Source organism: Pteropus vampyrus, unplaced genomic scaffold (assembly GCF_000151845.1).
Source record: "Pteropus vampyrus isolate Shadow unplaced genomic scaffold, Pvam_2.0 Scaffold30, whole genome shotgun sequence".
NCBI classification, from domain to species: Eukaryota; Metazoa; Chordata; class Mammalia; order Chiroptera; family Pteropodidae; genus Pteropus; species Pteropus vampyrus.
In genome coordinates this window covers 5,646,950-5,653,660 of record NW_011888811.1, presented here as the reverse complement: position 1 = coordinate 5,653,660, position 6,711 = coordinate 5,646,950, and positions in this window count along the sequence as shown.

The window sequence follows — 6,711 nt, the reverse complement described above, 5'->3', positions numbered from 1 at the left end:
TTAAAACCAAAAACTGATAGCCATAAAATACTATGTTGTTTTGGATGTTATTTTTTGTGGAAATGTATATGCCCCATTTTCTAAAGTTGTTTAAAATTCCTAGATGTGCTGAACTGTTGCTAGGGAACCATTTCTTAAAACTACTAATCAAATTCCTACAAGAGAGAAATGATAAAAGCTCACAAATACATTTTGTTTTTTAATTAAGCAACTGAAGCCATAGAGTTGTGCATATGGAATGAGATATCATATCATGTATCTTCAGACGTGGAAATGCTCTTTAAAAATATCGAGTATAACCCTCATTTTATCAAATGACATAAAATACTAAGAGATTTGCCCACCATCACACAGCAACCTAGTGATATAGCCCAGATTAAAAGGCATGTGTTTCTAAGCAGCATGCTTCCCGTTAATACAAACTCCTCTTCACAAGTGGAAAGAAAGGATACATGTACAGACAGACTTCTGAAAAGGGACAGAAAGCCCAAAGGAATCTAGTTTCAAAATCAGAGAAGGTTTAGATTAAATGGGGATCGATAACAGAGTAGTGCGAGAGTTGAGAATTACATATACTAAAAACTTTCAAGTTTCCATTTCAGATTTGGTAATATTTAAAATGGCTATTTTCATTCAAAGTAATTTCTGATGAGGAAGTTGAGCTGTATTAACTAGCTATGTAGTCTGACAATATTTAAACCACAGGGAATCACTGAATTGTGACAGATTGTGAACCAATTATTTAAAAATTAATAAATTTCATGAAAATTATATCTGAAAACCTAAAATTATAAGAATCATTCCTGTTTATCCAAAAGTACCATTCTTAACTCATTTCAGTTCAGATTTCTCTTATACCTTAATTAGTTCATATTAACCTAACTCTTCTCTGATCTACCCTACTACTTATAATCTGTATCAAATAGGTTTACAACTGGATAAAATGCTTTCATGTTATTTTTCTCTATATGTTCTCTCATCATTATGAAAAGCCCTTTGGGAAGAGGCTTGTGTTTAATTATTTTCTTATCCACCCTGGCCATAGAAAATAAGTCTAAAATTATTTTGACAAAACTAAGGCATGGAGGTTTTGTGTTCTAGCAGAAAGAACATTTTATTCTATATAAACTCTAAAAATCTTCTATTAAGACACGGACAAAAAAGAAAATTAATATTCTAAAAGGGTCGATAAAATAGGACTAAGCATCTGACAATGAATCATCAGTAATTTATGCACAGGGTAGCTCTACAAAAGCTACCCTGCATTGCATGGTGCTTATTACGTTAGAAGGTTGGTGGGGAAAACTCTGGAGTAAACATTAGAGAAACTCATTTTCAGCCTCAGCTACGCCTCCAGCAAGAGACACGACCTTGGGGAAGATCTATAATTTCTTTGGGCCTCAATTAGGATTGATCTCTGAAGTACTTCTAGCTCTAAACTATTATGATTTTACTTAAGTTTTAAAAAACATCTTTACTTATCCAGAGGTTAAAAGGAATTTAATTTATAGCACAGCTTATAAAATCAAATGTTTTAGATTATCTCAGCTTCAATATAACATAACCTTTATTTTAAGTTAATTTGTGAAAAGCTATTTCAGACATAAAAAGTAAATAAGGAGAAATATGATGGTTTAAAAAACACAGAAGCTGGTATCAGTTGACTTGAATTTAATACTCTGCTTGACCCTTACAAGTCATTAGAACTTGAGGAAACTACTTTCCTCTCTCGCTTTGCTTGTTTTCTTGTATATAAACATGCGCAGGTGGTGGTTCAAGGTGTTATTATAATAAATATTCTCTAAAGACATTTCCGCATGTTTTATTATATCATAGGAAAATGGTATGGCATTTCAACACAACCACTGTCTAAAGAAAGAAGGCTAAAGAAAACTGGGGATTAAATATAGTAAAAGGAAAGAGTATGAATCTGAATCGGTCACAGGTCCAAAGGGGACTTGGGGATGGAGGAGGGGGAATGTCCTATGACTCTGAGAGAAGAGAGGCTAGAGGGTGATGCTAGACAGGCAAGAAGGGTGAGGCCATGGAAATTAGGTGAAAAGCACCCCCAAGAGGCAAATCTCTAAGTAATTTCAACTTAGTCCTTGCTATGGACCCAAGGTTGGCATCCCCAAATTCACATACTGTAGCCCTAATATCCAATGTGATGGGCAATAGGTGTTTGGATGTGGGGCTTTTGGGAGGTAATAAAGGCATGAAGGTGGAGTCTTCATGATGGGATTGGGCCTCTATAAGAAGAGGCAGGAGAGAAATTATCTTTCTCCCTACCATGTAAAGATACAGCAATAAGGCAGTTGTCTGCAAGAGAGCTCTTACCAGGAACCAAATCAGCCATTGCCTTGATCTTGGTCTTCCCAGCTGCCAGACTCTGAGAAATGAATTTTTCTCGTGTAGGCCATAGTCTACGAGACTTGGTTAAGGCAGCTAGAGCTGACAAAGAAAGTCCTCCATGGAGGTGGCAAATGTTTTTGTCTAATACTTTCAAATCTAGCCCAGAGTCTTCTGAAGTATGGATTTACATGCCTCTTTTCACTTAGATGTCTCAGAGACATTTCAATCTCAACATGTTCAAAACCAGGGTGACTTAATTTGTCTTCTCAAACTTGTTATTCTAGTGTCACAATTCACCCAAACAAGAAATTTTTGATTCCTCCTTTTTTTCTACCCACCACGTCCCAACACCCAATCCATAATAGTCCACCTCTAAGAATGTTGTGAATGCATTTGCTTTCCCCCATTATCACTGTTATCCCCTAGTCCAGGGGTCCCCAATCCGTGAGCTGTGGATCGGTACCAATCCACGTTCTATTAGGAACCAGGCTGCACAGTAGGAGGTGAGCAGCGGGTGAGTGAGTAAAGCTTCATCTGCATTTGCATCTGCTCCCCAGCGCTAGCATGACAGCCTCAACTCCACCTCAGATCATCAGGTGTTAGATTCTCATAGGAGCACCGGTCTCTAGTGCCAAAAAGGCTGGGAACATCTGCCCTAGTCAAAGTCATTCTTGCCTAGACTATTCCAAAAGACAGCTTTCATTCCTTCTTTACATTTCAGATTTGGTAATATTTAAATTGCCTATTTTCATTCAAAATAATTTTGATTACTAACCATAATCCATTCTGTCCCCAGCAATCAGAATAAACTTTAAAAATATAAATAAGATTGTCATTATTACTAAACCCTTTAGTGAATTTCCAGTGCACATTATATACCATATTCTGCAAAACCCTTTGTGATTTAGTATGGGCCTCTCGCTTTTTTCATTGCTGGCTGGCTCTGCTCCTTGATCACTTTCTCTTAGAAGCCCCAGATCCTGGAATAGAACCACCTCATTTTCCCCTCACTAGGGTGGGGGGAGGGAATGGGAAGGTTGCATAGGCTGTCTCCACTCCCTCTTCCTGGCATGCTTTTCCCGCTTCTCTCATCCCTTAGTCCACTCCCCTTCATGGGATGGGTTCCATTTTTGCCCCATTTAGTCCACAAAGCAGAGGAAACCTGGAATGAGATAACTGTGAAACTGCTGTTCATTTGTTTTCTTATCATGTTGCTGATTTGTATTTATAATTTTATTTCACATGCCTCAGTTTTCTAAAACTATTTCATCTAGATATTAGACTATATTTTATACTTAAAACTTTTGGACTTAAAACTTCTACACTTAAAATTTTTGAAGAATCCAACATTAGTTTCTTCAATATTACTTGATGTTTTCCTTTTCTTTCTTATTAAGTTTACTAGAGTTCAGAGTTGCTAATAAATATAACTTATTATATTCTAAAAGCTCTGAGAATATTATTGGATATGTTAACAAAAAGAGAAACACTATTAATGGGCATATATAGGACCATATACCATTAACATCCACACTATTTATCTTCTAAGATACTATGTAATTTACTTCTTTAGGATAGAAATCAGTTTTCTAAGGAGACTGTGCAGTTAAATTAAACTTGCTTTAAGTTGAAACTTAAGTGATTTGATGCCACTCAACAGAATAATGTTTCCAGCAATAAAAAGTAAATTTTATTAAATAATTATTTGAATAAAGTTGCATCTGTGTTCATAAATTATAATTCAATTTTAGACAATCATATTCTTAATGGGTCACTATTTGTGTGATTCCTTCTGCAAATTAAAAACAAGTCAGGGGAAAAAAGAGTGAAAAAAATAACTCACTGGTCAAAGCAAGGTTCCTGTAAATAGACCTATTTACCTTTGCCTAATCAATACGTATTTCTTTTTTTGGCAGAGTTTCAAACCAGGTGATCAGATTTATAAAACATTTTCACCTGAATTAAGAATAGCTGAGATCACAGAAAATTCTATTGCATGAATTCTATTTAAAAAAAAAAACTAATATTTTAAAAAAGCTACCAATTAAAACTAGTACTCAGAGCAAGTTGTAGAAAACTGTTAAGAATTAATTAACTCCTGTAGTCTAGGAGCTTATTATGAACTGTAAAAATAGGGCAGAATCTGTAAAACCTGCCTGAGGCATCTCAAATATAAGAGTGATAATAAGTAGTCAGAGAAAGTTTTCTTAAATTAGTTAATTTATATTTGGATTTGGGGAGGAAAAAAGCATTATATTTATCATTATTCTTTGCAACTTTACTATTTTAAAATAGAAAGAAGTCAACAGATTTTTAACCATTTATTGTGAAGGGTCTAGAAATGAACTTGATCATAGATCAAAAAAAAAAATAGATTCTAGAATTTAGCATCAGACTAAATATAATACAGCTAGGAAGTATTCTCAACACAGCAGCCAGAGTGATCCCTTTAAAACATGAGTCAGATCCTGGCACGCCTCTGCTCAAAATCTTGCTGTGGTTCCTCCTTACTCAGAATCAAAACCAAAGTCTTTAACGGACACTTCAAGACCTTCTTGTGATCTGTCTCCCATGACCGCTCCCAAGCCACAGCAGGCCCGCCATGCTTCTGATCTCACCTCTTCCTCTCTCACTCCCCACCAACCTTGGCGGTCCTCTTGCTGGTCCTTGAATATCGCAAGCATACTCCCACCTGAAAGTCTTCATATCAGTTTGTTCCTCTGCCTGGAACAACTTTCTCCCCATGTTCACAAAGCTAGTCCCAACCCCCTTCACATCTGTGCTCATACGTTATCTTCCAAGGGCGACCATCCTAACCACCACATTTGAAATTGCAGTCTGCCCCCTGTACTCTCCATCCCCATGCCTTGCTCTACTTTTTTCTCTCCATGGCATTCACCTCCCACAACATGCAACATAATGTACTTCTTCATTAGATGTATTGTTTATTTTCTCTTTCCTTATTAGAATATGTTTCATAATGATAAGGATCTTTATCTGTTTTATTCCCATACACCTAGAAAAATGCCTGGTATTTCATAGGAATTCAGGACATATGTAGTGAATAAATGAAATATTTAGTGCATGATTTTTCTCCATTAGAAAATTAAGTCTGTGAGAGAAAAACATAGCCTGAATCGAGACTAGAAAAACTAGATAGAATATAGAACCCTAGGAGAACCGAGACCAGAAACAAGTAGGCTTGGAGAGGCAAGACAAAGAAATTCTAGAACGCAGAAATTTAAAGACTCTGAGTTAGCCAAAACTGAGCTTTTATTCCATAATTTTTAAAATTTCTTACCTACATTCTCTTTTCGTTATCTGAAAGTCTACAGCAATATTTTTGACACCAGGAAGTCTTTTCTGTGAAAGTATTGCAGATGGTTTCTTAGAGAAAAATAGAAAAATGAGGCTATGTCCATTTGGCCACAAATCAGCAATCTAAGCATCATAATGGTCCATTCAATGGACCGTTATGAATCTGTGGTATTTCCCTCATACCTTGACTCTTGGGATTTCAATGACCATTTAAAACTATTTTCTTTTGTCCAAATTGGCATTTTACCCAGAATTGGGTTTTTGTGTGATGCTTTAAGATATTCTCTATCTTTTTTATTTCCCTAATTAGAATTGCTGCTCTATCTAACAACTGGCTTTAAACTTTAAAATTAGGATAGACATACAGGCTGAGATCTATAATATGCTCTCAAGATGAAAATTCCTCATTCTCTAATCTTTATCAGTTAAGTTTCAATCACCTTTTTAAATCTCTGTAATAAAAATAAAATAAGGTCCCTTGAAATCTCATGAATATAGTAGGCAGGTGACATAAGAAAGAAAAAAAATAATGGACAGGCAAGATTCTATCATTGGTGACAAAAATGTAGCTATTCTGCCATTTTGACACAGCTTCCTTCATTCAAAATTCCTTCTCTCATCATTGCTTGCCTATAACTTCATTTGTAAAAACAAATTTGCACAATTTCTTGCCAATATGTTTATTTATTTATTTAAACAAAAAGATATGTCAGGGGAGTTTCATCCTATAGAGATTCCAGAAACTTTCTAGTCTTTAGATTTGTGACTCTGTTACTACCTAGAGCTAAATCTAACCAACTAGAAATGTACTCTTTTGACTGATTTTTATAAGAAAAAAAATGTATGGCTCAAATATGTATCAAATGATGTGTATTAATCACAAACTATTCAACTGGATGGATACCTAGACCAGGTATTACTTTAGAAACTGGATATGAATTTACTATGAATTTTTATGGTAACTCTAATATTTAGAGAATGCAGATGGTATAAATTGCCTAACCTTTTCTTAGTCAATAATACAAAATGATGTTTTCATAT